General features: G+C 50.1%; 1 protein-coding gene across 4 annotated transcripts in view; it reads left to right on the top strand.

Moving 5' to 3' along the window:
* The window catches only part of Epb41l1 (erythrocyte membrane protein band 4.1 like 1), a 128,998-nt gene that overhangs the window by 60,474 nt on the left and 53,656 nt on the right, over positions 1-14,868 (top strand). Inside the window, exon 1 of one of the 4 annotated variants that reach the window (XM_026787066.1) lies at positions 7-153. The exons of the other annotated variants lie outside the window; for them this stretch is intronic. The gene's annotated coding sequence lies outside the window, so the exon portion shown is untranslated. Of the gene's footprint in view, positions 1-6; positions 154-14,868 lie in introns of those variants that run through there. 4 annotated transcript variants of the gene reach the window in all.

The raw sequence follows: 14,868 nt of genomic DNA, 5'->3' as shown, positions 1-14,868 counted from the left end.
GCAGTCGGCATCCATCAGCAGGCGGGGGTGTCGCGGAACAGGCTGCTCCGCAGAGCCCGCCCGCGCCGCCCCGCCCCGCGGCCTGCGGGCCCGGAGGAGCTGAGGGGATCGGCCCTCGCCCAGCCGGCCCGAGATGGGGACCCCCAGGCCCAGGTAGGCACGTGGGGACCGGTGATCAGGTGGCATGGGGGGCCCGGGTGTGCTACATCTAGGCCCAGCCTTCAGTCCTCAGGGAGGAGAGGGGGCGAGATTACTAGCTGAGTCTGAAGGCTGTTGGCCCCCTTGGCCAATGTGAGGAGATCTTTACTGGTCCTCTCACCTTCGCAGGCTCCTCAGTGCTAGGAGTCGGCTGGCACCTTGGTGTAGAATGAACCTTTGCGGGGCGATGGGCTCAGGAAGCTGGCCCACTCTGTTCTGGAACCCACCCCAGCTGCCTTCTTTGGGTCTCTAGCTTTCCGATGCTGCAGGACAGTATCTTGGCTAGAGGCTGGCTGCTTGGGGGGATCCTTGGTATCATCCTCATCCTCTGTTTACAGACCCTTTCCCGCTTGTATGGGCTCCCCATCCCTCCTCCTTTCCCTCCCTGAGCTGGGTGTATGAACCTTACCCCCAGCACCTCTGAGGATTCAGATTAGCATTGCCCTGCCGGTAGTTTGCACCCCTTATCAGAGATAGATGCCTTGTGTGTCACACTTGGAGAGGTTGAGTCCCCAAGAGGCTGGGGTCTTGGGGACAGGTGTACTGAAGCCACTGACTGGCTGCATGGGCCAGAGAGTCCACAGGGTCTTGGAAGCAAGCGTCCCAAAAGCATTCGGAGTCTTTCCCTCTAGGACAGTCATGGTTCTCGCGTCTTGCTTCCCTTAGAGCTCTGCGATGCATTGGTTCCTACGTGTTCCTACCATCACTCTGGAGTGTCATGTCACCTCCCCTGCACTCCAAGGTGGGAGTGTGAAAGGGCTGGCTTTAGGACCTCTCTGGAGCTGGGCAGGGTCCAGCCGCTCCATCAGGCTGGCCTCTGGGAGCCTTAGCAGTTGGATGGTGGCCCTAGAGGTTCCTGTTCCAGGCTGGGGTATGTAGAATAGAGGTGCTATGTCCCTGCTCCCCATCCATGGCTCCAGATGGAGCTTGTGACTGGCAACATCCAACGGCTTCTACCCAGTCCTGGTGGTCCAGAAAAGCGCTGCCTGTCATGGAGCTAGCTTCTATTGGCCAGCCTGGGGTCCCATTAGCCAAGAAACTGGTGTATAAAACTTATGGCTCACCGAACACAATCCCTAGGATTTGGGGAACACCCGAAAGCAGTCTTGGAGGAGGTCACTGGGGAGGGCTTTGCTCCTGTTAATGCATTCCCCAGGCCTGTGGCAGTGCCCTGGGCCCAGCTCCGTGAGCTTCTTGAAGGGGTCCTTCAGAAGAGCCCCATGGAAACAAGGCTGGGCCCTGCGGTTCTCACCGAGTTACTGGAGAAAGGAGGCAAATGACTTGTCCAAGGTCACACAGCTACTCATTGAGAGAGCTAGCACTAATGTGTTCACGCCTTAAGCTTTTTGATTAAGGCTTCTTCCTTGCCCACAGGCCTGTTCCCTGGCTGCTGTGGTTGTTATTCCATAACACTCTGCCAGGGGCTGTACATTAAAGGCTGGAGGCCATGGCCCCGTTTTAGGAGAGCCCTCACATTGCCTCCCAGCTCTTCCTGCTCCCGTGAGCCGAGCTATAGAGGCCAGGTCATAAAGGGCCTTGAGTACTCTTGGAGTATACAGAACAGAGAGAATGCTGGGGGTCCAGAGGTATTCTGGGCTTGAGCCGCCAGGGACAGTCAAAAGGTCTCTTGACTGGACAAGCTGCAGTGGGAAGGGCCTCTGTCGGCTCCAGCCTCACACTTCTGTGGGCCACTGTCTAGACTTCTCTGCACTCTTTATTAAAGGGAGGTGACCATTTCAGCCTGGAGCACTACTGGGGACTGTACAATCAGAGAGATGGTATTTACTGGGCACCTAATGTGTGCTGTGCCCCAATAAGTGCTATGTGTCCTCTCCCAGCAACCCTATGAGATAATATTAGACACTTTGACAGATGCATGGAGGCTCAGAGAGGTTACCTGCCAGAGGCCACACAGCTGGAAAGTATGGGGCTGTAGGAGTCTGCGTTTACCATGACTGTGTTCCTGGGACAGTGTCTGAGAGCACCTGGTTAGTGTCTAGTTGAACTCTGTGATTAGCTGGCAGCCTGGGCTGATCCAGGTAGGGAAGCCCTTGCGCTGAGTCTGTCAGAGAGGCAAGGGTAGTTCTGTGGCTCCAAGGCCTCCAGGAGTAGGGTCAAAGAGGTATGAATGGGAGGGGTTAGCATTGGCCTTCTGCTTGCTAGCTGGCCCTTTCACTTGCCCCCTGCTACATTTGGTAAAGTTCCAGCAGCCAGAAGCCACACAGAGGAAATGTCGAAGCACTGGCCGGGACTGTATCCCCGTCAGCAGGGACCTATGCCTGGCTGGGGGTGGCAGCAAGCTGGCCCTGCTTTCCTTGTAGGAAGGAGACTTTTGGAATAAGAATAGCAGCAGCTAACATTTATTGAGCTCTTACTACATGCCAGGAACTATTTTCATTTCTTACGTGTACAACTCCTACATTCCTCACAAAACCCTGTGAGGTAGCAATTTTTCTTCCTCCCACTTTGGAGATCACTTTATAGGTTTACTGAAGGCCACTGAGGGGTAGCAGAGTCAGGGTGGGTCAGAGCTGCTTCCCAGAGTTTGTGTAGACAGCCAGCCTGTACCGTCTAGAGGTCGTTTTCATTTTTTTTTCACTTGGAAGCAGTCATCCAACCAGCTGCATGCCATTCCTCAAAAGTCTCAGGTCTAAGCTGGGCATGGGCTCATGTCAGTCATAGCAGCCCTTGGAAGGCTGAGGCAGGAGGATTGCCATAAGCTTGAGGCCAGCTTGAGATGCAGAATGAGCTCTAAGCCAGCCAGCATTAAGTCACATAGTGAGATTCTGTCAACCAAAAAATGAACAAAAGGAAAGGGCCCGCGAGATGCCTTAGTGAATATAAGTGCTTGCCACACAAACTTGGCGATCTGGGTTCCATCTACAGTGGATGGGAGGACTGGCCCCTGAAAGTTTGTCCTGTAACTGCTGTGCGCATGCCATGGCACGTGCACACTGCACACGTGTGCATGCATGCACTCGCACACACACACACACCCCTCTCCCTCTCTGTAAGTCATGGATGACAGAGCCATCCTGGCCCCAGAGGTAAGAGTACACTAGAGTGTCTGCCCGTTTTGATGCTCAGGGAAGGTTTCGAGAAGGGCTGGGCACTTAAGCTGGCCACTAAGAGTTCGAACATTGTAGGGGTGTGGAGGGAAATGGATGCCTTGAAAGAAGAGCAGGTGACACCAGGTGCAGGAGACAGAGGAGCTGGGAGGTGACTCAGAAAGTCGGCTTGTGCTATGTCTCCAAGCAAGCTCTGGAATTCACTCTGCTGGGTACCAGCTCTGTGGCCTTGGAAACGTCACTTGGAAGCAGGTTTGGGCTTCATTTTCTTCATTTGTAAAGTGTGGCTGTGGGACCCTCATGGTGGTAATTACAGAAAGGCTCGCCGTGGTGCTAGCACATCGCAGCAACTCTATAAGGATTTTCCTCTATCCCTTCTGTCTTAAATGTCAGGCTGAGGTATTTGGGCTGGACGTGAGCCTGGAGGTTCTGGGGACCTTTGGAAGGATTTGGCCTGCAGATGAGTGTGGTAGGATGGTGTTAGGGGAAGGTCGCTTTGGCAGGTGTGTGGCCCACAAAGAAGGGGCAGACTGTGACCTTGCCAAGAAGCCTCCTCTTGGAGTCTTAGCCTGGGAAGGGAAGAAAGTCGAAGCTGCATGAAGATGTCCCTCCGTGGGATGGCATGTGGCTTGCCAGGTTGAGGGAGGAACAGTATGGTGGTGCAGTGTGGGGGTGGGGACAGCCATGGGGAATTCAGCTTGAGGCTTGGTGAGACAGGGAAGGGCTGGTCTCCTGTCAATCATTTCGTGGGCTAGGCAGCATCTTATTTGAGCATCTGGCTTTTTTCTTTTGAATGAATTCCTTTGGATAAATCCCCATCAGAACTCGTCTATAATAGCAGCAAATTGGGACTAAATGTCCAACAATAGGAAGATGATTGAGAGCGTTTTGGAACATACAGTGGATAAAATAATATGGAGTGGTGAACAGCCGCTGATCCCCCTCCTCTCAGAGCACGGAGCTGGCTTCTGCACAGCCCCTTGCACCCTTTATGCCTGTCATGCTTATGACTGCTGGGTGCCAGAGGGGCCGTGGCTTCCTTCCTTCTGTGATTGAAAAGGTGAAGACTTGCCTCCGTCCGCCTTGAGGGCGGGATTCGTGTTTCACTCCTTTCTGTGTCATTGGCACGTTGCTCTGTGATCAGAAATGATTGACTGGTGGAAAAGGGAAGAGGGGAAGTGATTTGTTCAAGGTCATGTACTTTTTAAACTTTATTTTCAGCTTGTAAAAAAGACTTATTTTTATTTTATATGCTTGGATGTTTTGCCTGCATGTGTGTTTGTGTACTGCATGCTTGCCTGGTGCCTGCCAAAGCCAGGAGAGAGCATCAGATGCTCTGGAACTGGGGTTACAGGTGGTTGTGTGCTGCCATGTGGAGGCTGGGAATTGAACTCTGGTCCTCTGGAAGCAATCAGTGCTTCTAACAACTAGGGCATCTTTGAAGCTCTATTTATTGTGTGCACGTGCACATTCATGTGAAGGTCAGAGGGTAACCTTTGAGAACTGGTTCTCTCCACCATGTGGGTTCTGGAAATTGAGCTCAGGTGCTCAGGCCTGGAGGTGAGCGCCTTCACCCTCTGAGCCATCTCAAGGCTCTGGTCATGCAAGTTGTGAGATCCAATAGTTGCCACATCCTTACCACCTCTGTTTACCACATTCTCCTCATTTCCTACCCAGTATATATGCTCCTCGACTGACATGGAGCTGCATCCCTATAAACCCGTTGTAACTAGAAAAAAGAAACCCTACGTTGAGAATTCATTGAATACAATGAGCCTTTGAGTTGAGCAGCACAGTATAGCATCGAGCGGGCTGTTCACCCTCATCATAAAAGCTGACTTGGAGCTGGGACTCCCTGTTGTTTCACCCAGCATTCCCAGAAGGCTTTGCTAGCTCAGGGAAAGATAGAAATTCAAAGTATGGTTTTACTAAATGCATATTGCTTTCACTTCTCTGTAAAGCCAAGAAACCATCCGTTGAGGACCATCTATAGTAGTGAGGGGAAAAGAATGGAAAGATACCGTGTAAGGACTTGGGACTCTCGCAGAACAGGGCTGAAGTCTTATTTCTATTTTTACTAGCTGCAAGAGTTTGGGGAATCAGCTAATCTCTTGAAGGCTCAGTCCCCCCCCCTTTAATGTGGGTAGACCTCATCCTGCTCCTGAGACTGCTAGAGTCCATGAGTTAAGGCATAGAAAGTCTTAGGAATTAGCTCGTCCATAATGAAGGACCACGATGAAGAGGTCACAACGTGAAGGTGTTTATGATGCTATTGATGTTAAACAGGAGAAGTCCATAAGACCCACCAGCATCCAGATTATATCCAGATTATGGATTATTAGAGACACAGACTGGAGGAAGTCAAGCAGAAATGGAGTCACACGAGTACAATGAGAAACAAAACAAATCTTTCTTTAGTTTATACTGTTTTTTTCTCAGCTTTTTTTTTAAAGCTCTCTCTCTCTCTCTCATGAGATTTGTGTGAGGCAGGCACACAAATGTCACAGTAGTGGAGATCAGAGGACAGTTTACAGGAGGCAGGTCTCAACCCCCACCTTGTTTTGAGGCAGGGTCTCTTTTCCTTCTGCTTGGTTTGTGAACTTCCAGGAGGTTGTCTTGTCTCTGCTTCCCACCTCACAGAAGTATTGGGATTACAGGTTCAAATACCATGTCTGGCTTTTTACGTGGGTTCTAGAGACCCAAACTCAGGTCCTTAGGCTCTCGTGACAAGCTCTCTGAGCCGGCTCTCCAGCACCTTAGAGGGCTGGCTGTGCTGTGTTAAGTTTAACAAAATTAATGATTCAACCTAATTTTACCTTCTATTTCTATATGGGTTCCAGGGGTGGAGCTTAGAAGTCAGGCTCGCAAATGCTTTTTCCAGTCAAGCTGGCCACCTGGCCTCTTAGTTTAATTACAGAGATGCAGTGAGGTGGCTCAGCTATGGAAAGGTGTTTGTCCCCTAGCCCGACGAGTTTGATTCCCAGGACCCTCTTGATGGAAGTTAGTGAAAACCAGTTCCAAAAACTACCTGACTTCCACATGTGTGCCATGACATGCACACTCACACCCCCCCCACGCAAATAAATAAGCACAATGTTTAAAAGACTATCTAAAAACTTGGAGAAATTCAAAACCTTGTTCTCATCTTTCCCGCCATAATCCTACTCTGTAGAAGTAGCCAGATGCAATACAAATCCTCCAAGCGGATTTTCTGTATGGGGGTGGGGGGATAAGGTCCCCAGCAGGATTACTGCTTTGTGATTAGCATTTTAATTTAACCATTTATTTCTCCTGTCTGTGGACATGGCAGTCACAGTGACATGTGATACCTTGTGGTAACTTTAATGCATCAGTCCCAGCTGACCTGCCCCGCCTCCCGTTGACGGACTTCCAAGCTGTTTTCCAGTTTTACCCTGTTCTCAACAAGCGAATTCTGTTGGTGTTTAAGCAGTCTCTAGGAATCAAGGGAAGAGAGAAAAGGTAGAAACTGCAAGGCCACGGGTTTCCCTTCAGAATCTGCCGCTTTTTCCTCTTCCTGCTTCCCCCGAGGACCTGTCCCTGTCATCCTCAAAGTGGGGCAATGCCCCAGGGAGACCCCACCTTTTTCTTATCTAGTATGCCCCTCACTTGCAACAGTCTTAACTCCTCTTAGGATGCCGCAAGCTGCCCTCTTGGATCTCTCTGCCACTTGTGCCTCCAGTGTCCTTGAACAGCTTTTGCCTTCTCTGGACCCGTGTTTGTCCATCTGTTTGTAGGGATGCCTTTCTGATCATAGCCACCATTGCCACCAGCTTGTATCTGCTGTGTGTCGAATACTGTGCCAAGGTGAGCTTGGGCCGTGTGGACTTCAGGATGTTTTGTTCTCACAACGCATCAAATGCCTTTGATGTATCAGGGTGCCCTTTCCATTTTACCTGCTCACACTGCTTTTCATAGAAGCTAAATAATGTGTCCGAGGTCACTGGACCTATGGGATCTCAACCCCAGTTCTGGCTCCGTTTTTGAGTCTGTGCCTCCTCAACCAATCACCTCTCATTGGTGAGATCCAAGCAAAATGATAATTCTGAAAGAATATTGTAATGGGGCACGAAGATAATCCTAGCTCCCAGGAGGCTGAGGCAGGATGATTTGAAGGTCAAGGAAAATCTCAGCTTCAGAGACCTTGACTCAAACAAATACATCAACAAAACCGTCTTTATGTGTAAAGAGCCCTGCATGTGTGTGTGGAGGAGGAGGATTGAAACTGCTGTTTCAATTTCTCTGTCCAGAGCAACAGCACTTTTGACTACGTGGTGTACAGCAAGTTAGAGGTCATGGGATGTAGCAGGATTGAGGGAGAAGGAGCTCCGGGCTTTGAGCCAGCCGTCCTGGGTCCAGTCCTGGCTGTTCTCGAGCTGACTAGCCTGTGTGACCTTGGCCACCTGATCCAGCCTGGGAAGTAAACCGTCCACCCTGCATGGCCCTTGCACAGCTCGGATAGGTGAGGTACAGGCCTGAGAGACTTTCAGACAGCCCCCACTAAGGAGGTCTTGGCTGCCTCCTGTAGTTGTCAGTGTGGTTCAAGCAGGAGATGGCTCTCCTCTTTGATGTCCGTACTCTGCAGATCAAGGCTGTCACGTGGTCTCCAGTCCACGCTGGCACATCAGTCTGGCTCCTTCGTAGCCTGTGAAACTTTGGGACAAAAAGCCGTGCTGGCAGGTGGTGGCTTCGTTGTGTCGTTTGATTTTGTTTAATGCAGTTCTCGTGGGTACTGTAGGCCTTTGACAAATTGTTGTCTGCCCATGTCGCATTTAGAACTGAGAACCCAGCCATAAGGATGGCAGGGGCTCCGGTCTTTTTAGACCATGTGGGCCTGGCTCAGACAGCACAGCCTGCACCCTTCCATCATTTTGTTCACGTCCATCCAGTGTGACTGGAGGAAGCCCGTGCTCAGCCTGAGGGTGGGGGGACCCCTGTGGGATGGAGCCCTGCTGCCAGAGGGAGAGAAAACCTCCAACGTGTGCACTTCTGATGTTTTCTCTTCCGACTTCACAAGCAGTACATGTCCACAGTGGGAAAAGGGAAGCGTACAGGCAAAAGTGAAAAGTCCTGCGAGTGTTAACAGGTTGGCCTTTGAGCAGCGGTAAAGGTGTTGAATATCTCTGGGGCCTTAACTGTGGGGCTTGGCATTGCGAAGTGCTTCGTGAGTGTGATCTGAACCCAGCTCCACATTTACAAATGGGGAAATCAAGGCATTGAGGAGGGATTGTTAGAGACTTATTGAAGGTGTGAAGGTGTCCTTCTGTGTCACCTAAGCTGTGTAGACTGTGCTGCTCCCTCTACCCTGCCCCCTCATGCACCAGCATCAACCCAACCCCCACCCCATGCACCAGCATCAAGCAGAAATCCACTAGATGCTTAAGCTGAGGAGGTGCTGACCAGGAGGAGAGGAGAGTTGAGGAACCCCCAGTGTTGAGGAGGCACCCATACCGGCAAGGACAGAAACTGGTTTCTGGGTCCCCTGAGCTCCATGATGGCTGGAGCAGGGCAGGGGGCTGACGATTCGTCGCCACCCATCACAGTAGAGGAAAGCAGGGAAGGCAGCTTGCTCGCTGTAGCTCCTGCCTTCCCACCAGACCCCCAGAATCAGCAGGCATGGGAGCTTGAGGGTCAGGTCAGTGGGCTAGCCGCCTGTTTCATGCATACGTAGTATGGATTTGGAGGTTCAAATGGGACCCCGAACCCAGGAGGCCTTATTGCCAGGGAGTGGGAGCGAAGTGTCTCCTTGGCCTCCTCAAAAGAAAGAAGACTGGATAACTGGTTGTTATCTCTTGGTATTTCGGCTGTCTCTTGTCTCTCTCCCCACCCCCTTTCTTCATCCTTCCCCCTTTCCCAGCTCCCTTCCAGCCTTCCTCACGTCTCTCATCTTTTCTTCCTCTCCCCTCTCCTCCCCTCCTTTCCACCGCTGCTTCTCCTGGATCAGATTCCCTAGGCAAAAGTGTTCGGATTTAGAGGAGACAGCCTCACCATCCGGTGGGTGACTGCTCCTGTTTTCCTAATCACACAAAGATGCTCTTCTCCGACACACATGACTGCCCTCCCCTCTGTGTTTGGTGGCACTCTAGCTTTCCGATGGCAGAGTCCTTTCAGACTCTGTAATCTTGGACTGCGGTGGTATTACTCTGACGTGGGAGGCACGCGTGGAATCAGAACGAGGAAGTGGCTTGCCTGGGGGCTCATCAGGTAGGAAATGGCAGCCTTCAAATGAAAACCACTGGTCCAGATTCTGAATGTCACTCTTCCCAGGGGATCTGCTTCTCAGTCTTGAGAAGTCTGCCCTTTGCCAGCAGAAAATGAGCCCCCCTGGCCCGAGGATGCTGAAGTCCTATGGAGTAGGAAGGCCTTTGAAATCCGTGATCTGGCCCGGTGTATGTCCTTGCGCAAATCAGTGTCTTGGCAGCTGTGGGTTCTCATCAGTGCAGGAAGGAGGATAGTGGCAGGGGCTTGGATAAAACATCCCGTGTTTCAGGTCTGATAAACCAGAGGAGAGGCTGCCTGGCCAGGCTCCTGAGGTGAACAGCCTGGGGAGTCTGGCACCGTTACCAGCTGTGTGTGATCTTGGGCAAAGTCACTTTTCTACTTCTCCGTTTGGAAAATGGAGATTATAAGAGTCCCTGTCACAGGCTATTGTAAGGATTAGCTATGCAAAGTCCATGATCAAAGCCTGGCACACAGCAAACTATGAATGTTAGCTTTGCACAATTTTAATCTTCCCTGTTGTTTTGTTTGGAAGCAGTCTCACTTATATAGTGTAGACCAGCCTTGAACTCCTTATCCTCCTGCCTCTACCTCCTGAGCCTACACAGGGCTCTGTTTGGTTTTCAGGTGGGGACTTAAAGTTGCTCAGGCTGGTCTTGAGCTTGTTTTACCATATATCTCACTCAATGTTTATAGCTACATATCAAAAATTGCACTGAGGCCTGGCGATAATGTTGAATGAGACAGATCTTTATGGATTATATTGTAGAGGAGAAATAGAAATAAGTAAATGAATCAATAAGTGTAAATTCAGTTTGGGATGATGTCTCAAAAAAAAACCCACTGGAAAAAACAGACAAATAAAATATTTAAAATAACAGAAGCACAAACAAGTTAGCATGCTGTAACTATTGAAAGTCAGGGAGAGAGGCAGACAAAGAGTATACAGAAGGTGAAAGTTGTCTTGCCAAGAGAGGGGACAGAGTCCCTGTTCATACACAAGGGACAGGCCTGCACAGTGGAAGCACAGACAGACAGAGACTGGAATGACAGACTTGCAGTAGAAGAGGCAGAGTCAGCTGGTAGGGGAGGAGCCAATGCTGTAAAGATGGGCACGGGCCACAGACAGGGGCGTGTAGCTTGACAAGGAGGGTGTGTCTTTTATTTTGATGAGAAGTCATTAGAGTTGTTTTGGTTTTATTTGTTGAACAAGGGCTCACTGTGTTGCCCAAACTGGCCTTGAACTAAGATCCTCCTGTCTCAGCCTCCTGAGGGCTAGGATTACAGACTTGTGTTACCACATAGCTAACTGGAGGGGTTGTGTTTTGTTTTATTTTGGTTTTTTTTGTTTTGTTTTTCAAGACAAGGTTTCTCTTGGCTGTCCTAGAACTTACTATGTCGACTAGGCTGGCCTTGAACTCACAGAGATCCGTCTGCCTAGGTCTTCCAAGGGCTGGGATTAAAGGTATGTGTCATCACCACTACCATTGGAGGTTTTAATGAGGGTATCTAACTAGACTTCGGATTCCTCTGACTGTTCTTGGAGAATAAATTCTAGGAATGACGGCAGTGAGACCCTGTGTCAATCAGGTTTGGACCTGAACAGTAGCTAGGGGAATTGAGAAAATGATCAAATCCAACTGATGACTAGTCTCGTAGATGCTTACACATGCTAGCCCTGATTAGAAGGTTAACCAGATGCCAGCTGATTCATTTTAAAGAGGGGGTATAGTGCCAGGCCAAGTGGATGCTGCCTCAGCCAAGGAGCCAGCGCCCTGCAGGCCATTCAGATGCGGAGTTTAGAGCCTGTGAGGGCTGAAGGCTGCTTAGTGGTCCTGCAACATTGCAGAGCTCCGGATGCTGGCATCCTGCTGAGCCAGCCCCGGCCCAGGCCACACAGGGCCTCTCCAGACAGCAGTGGCGTGGATGCTGTTCGCATTCACGTTCTGGCTGACCTTTCTCTTTTCTAATCCCGTGCATTTGCAGCCCATGTGTTGGTGTCACCAGCGTGGCCCCGCTGGCTGGCCTTTGTCTTGGGCACCATTCTCCTTCTGCCTCTATTCTAGGCAGACATGTCTGCGCTCTAGCTCTGAGTGTTCACTGTTGTGCTATGAGGGGCCTGAGGATCATGGGAAGTCTTTGGCCAGAGCCTGGCCACACTGCTGCTCCATGGTGGGAATCATGTCCTATACTAGTCCCTGACACTTCTGACTCTTGCAAGGTGTCCCACATGGTCCTAGTTCCTGCTCTTCTCCTGGTCAGCCAGTCCCTCCTGCCAGGCAGTCTGGAGCTCCCTTTGCAAGTTTCTTGAGGTGTCAGAGCATCCAGGACTGGGCCTTTGCCCACACGGTGTCTCTGCCCAAGTGCCCTCCCTGCCTCCACCTCTCTAAATGTTTCAATTTCACTTCTACCTCGACCCTAGAAGTCTTCTTTGAGAATCAAGACCACATTCTGAATCACCAGGTCCCTAGACTTTTATGCAAAGCTAAAACATACCCTGATGGATCTTAATCCCTTGCAGGCATCTCCTGGGACAGCACTATCCTCTCAAAGCAGAGAGCTCCATGGGAACTGGCACGTGCTTCCCCCCAGGGGCCCTTACTGTGCCCAGTCTGGCCTGGCCACCCAGCAGCTCTCCCAATCTGTGCTGTCCTGAGCAAGAACTATGTCCACGTGACAGACCAGCTGTGTCAGAAGCCACAGCCCAGTTCTTGGCTCTCTTTCTATGGCCTAGTGAGAAACAATGCTGTTATCCTCGGGCTTGTCAAAGAAAGATTTTTATTGCAATTTTTTTAAATGTTATTTTTATTTTAATTAATAAACTTTAAAAATAGGCTTAAATGGGATTTATTGATCTCCTTTGCATCTTGTTATCTGAAGCCATGTATGTCTGAAAAAATATTTTTAGCCTCTAGGTTTGTCTATTTATTTATTTGAGTCCAGATCTTGCTAAATACCCACTACATAATGCAGGCTGGCTTCAAACTCATAGCAGTCCTCCTGCCAAAGCCTCCTGAGTGCCAGGATTGCAGGCGTGAGCTGTCACACCTAGCCAGCCTCAAGCTTTAAGGCAATCTTTTAAAGGTCTAGGCCAGGCCTGGCAGCTTAGTGGTTCACACTGTTCATCCCACCTCTCGCAAAGACAGGTTGATCTCTGAATTTGAGGCGAGCTTGGTCCACATAGCAAGTTTTGGGCCAACCAGATGTAGAAGGAGGTGGGGACAGGCAGAGGAAAAGAAAGAAAAAAAGAAAGGAAGGGAAACCCGGGCATGGCAAAAAGGAGGATCAGCAGTGTTATCAAGACTAGGGCACGGTGACAGGTCCGTGAAGTCCCAGCTGCTTGGGAGGATGAGGGAGGAAGATCCCTTGAGGCCAGGTGTTTGACAGGAGCCTGGTCTCAAGCAAGCCACAGTTAAATAGAAGGAAAATGTTTGTTCTGTCGCCCAGCACCGACCACAGCTGACGCTTCGCTGAATGACCGTTCTAGATACTGTTGACTTTCCAAGTTGTTCTGTCCTGACAAGCCCATCACAAGTTGCAAGTAAATGCCTGTCTTATGTTCCCATTTCATTGGTAGTGTAATATAGACTATTAGGACTTCCCAAAGAGACACACTGGAGACCAGAATTGAGAGTAAGAAATCCTTAGTCTCAGAAGGGTTTCAAAGTGTGAGGCATATGTTGTTGAGTGTGCTTCGTTCTTGTCTGTCTTTGAGACAGGGTTTCTCTGTGTAACAGCCTTGGCTGTGTTGGAACTCACAGAGGTGAGTTCTACCTCTGCCTCCCAAGTGCTGGGATTAAAGGTTTGTGCCACCACTGCCCGGCGAGTAGGTTTGTTTTAAGAATTAGGAATTATCAGGACACTCAGGGGGCGAAAGTGAACCAGCCTGATGTGGCACAGATAAGGAGGTTGCTGAAGTATTTAGGAACAAAATAACAATCCTAAAAAACTGTACTGAAATTTAAAGTCCCTGGAAACGATGTGCTGAGTTTTCAAATATAAAATTCTCTGTATTTTAATAACTTTATTTGTACAATATGCAGTCTAGGTAATTTTAATATGCAATCTTGAGACACATCCACCAAAGGAGAAATAATTGCCACTCGTAGATGAAGAAATGAGGGTGTCGTGATGATTGGAACAAGAATAAATAAATGGCTGATGTCTGGAGAATGTGGTACAGGAGCAGAGTGTTTTCCTGGAAATCCCAGGGCTTTTGTTTGTTTGTTTGTTTTTGGTGACCTCTATCCAGTCCTTGTCTTCCTGGGCCCATTCTACCTCGCCACGACAACACCGCCACGACAACACCGCGTGTTACCACCATAGCCTCTGTTGAGTACTCGTCAGTTCTGGTTTCCAGTAGGTGTGACCCTTGACCCTGGGAGGAACAACACAGTGAGCACAGCACAGCCCTGAAAGAGCCAGGGGAAAAGTCCCCAGGCAGTCAGTGCAGGTGGTGCTCGCCAAAGGCTTGCAGGGAAAAGAGTGTTCCAAGGGGCAAAAAAAGCATGCAGATCTTTTGGTGGGGAGATGGCTGGGGAAGGGTTCCTGGGAGGGGGAGCAGTTCAGCCCGTGTTCAGGAAAGAACACAGCCCAGACAGAAGGCTTGAGGAAGGGCTGGGCTACGTCACCCAGGTGATGGACCTCAGCGGATATTTAAGAGCAATGCGCTTCCTTATTTCCCTCGAGCAGAAGTGTTATGTAAGGAGGTAGTTGAAGATTCACTGCGTGTGCTGAGATGTGATGAAAAAGTCGGGATAAAGGAGTTTGAAATTTTAATGCAGGGAATGATGAGCTGTCAGTTCAGCTGGAAGGTGGGGAGGGGACCGGCGGCAGCAATTCCAGGCAAGCGAAAGTGTTTCTATTCCTGGCTGAGGCTTTGAGTACTGGCAGTTACCTTTTTTCTTTTTTATGGGGGTTGAGGGTCCCCAGCATTTCTTTACCTAGCTGGTGCTCAGCCTAGGCCTGGGCCATTTCTCCTTTGAGGAGGTTCTGTTGGGCTTTTTGCTAGAGGTGGTTGTGTGCCCGGGAGATCTGGAGAGCTAGGCAAACCGTGGGGAAGAGTGTAGGCTGGAAGCTAAGCCCACTGTTTGAGGAAGTGACTGTCACTCAAGTCCAAGTGTGACAGAAGTGACATAGTTTTCAAAAGGTGTCCAGCCTCTCCTACCTATGGCACTGGCTACCAGAGGCTGTGAAATTTGGGGTATTCACCTAAGATTGCTTTCCTAGCTATTTCCAGGAAGACTCAGGTAGGGGGAAAAGTTCCAAGCGTGGTTTGAAGCCCCGAACAGAGGACACAGGCAGGAGAGGAGTGGTTGTACCCCTGGGGCTGCCTGGACACTAGGGTCACATGGACTCTGCCTGT

The sequence above is a fragment of the Microtus ochrogaster genome, linkage group LG8 (genome assembly GCF_000317375.1).
Source record: "Microtus ochrogaster isolate Prairie Vole_2 linkage group LG8, MicOch1.0, whole genome shotgun sequence".
Taxonomy (NCBI): Eukaryota; Metazoa; Chordata; class Mammalia; order Rodentia; family Cricetidae; genus Microtus; species Microtus ochrogaster.
Note: the sequence above shows the minus strand (reverse complement) of the source record. Positions and strands in the feature narration are given on the sequence as shown.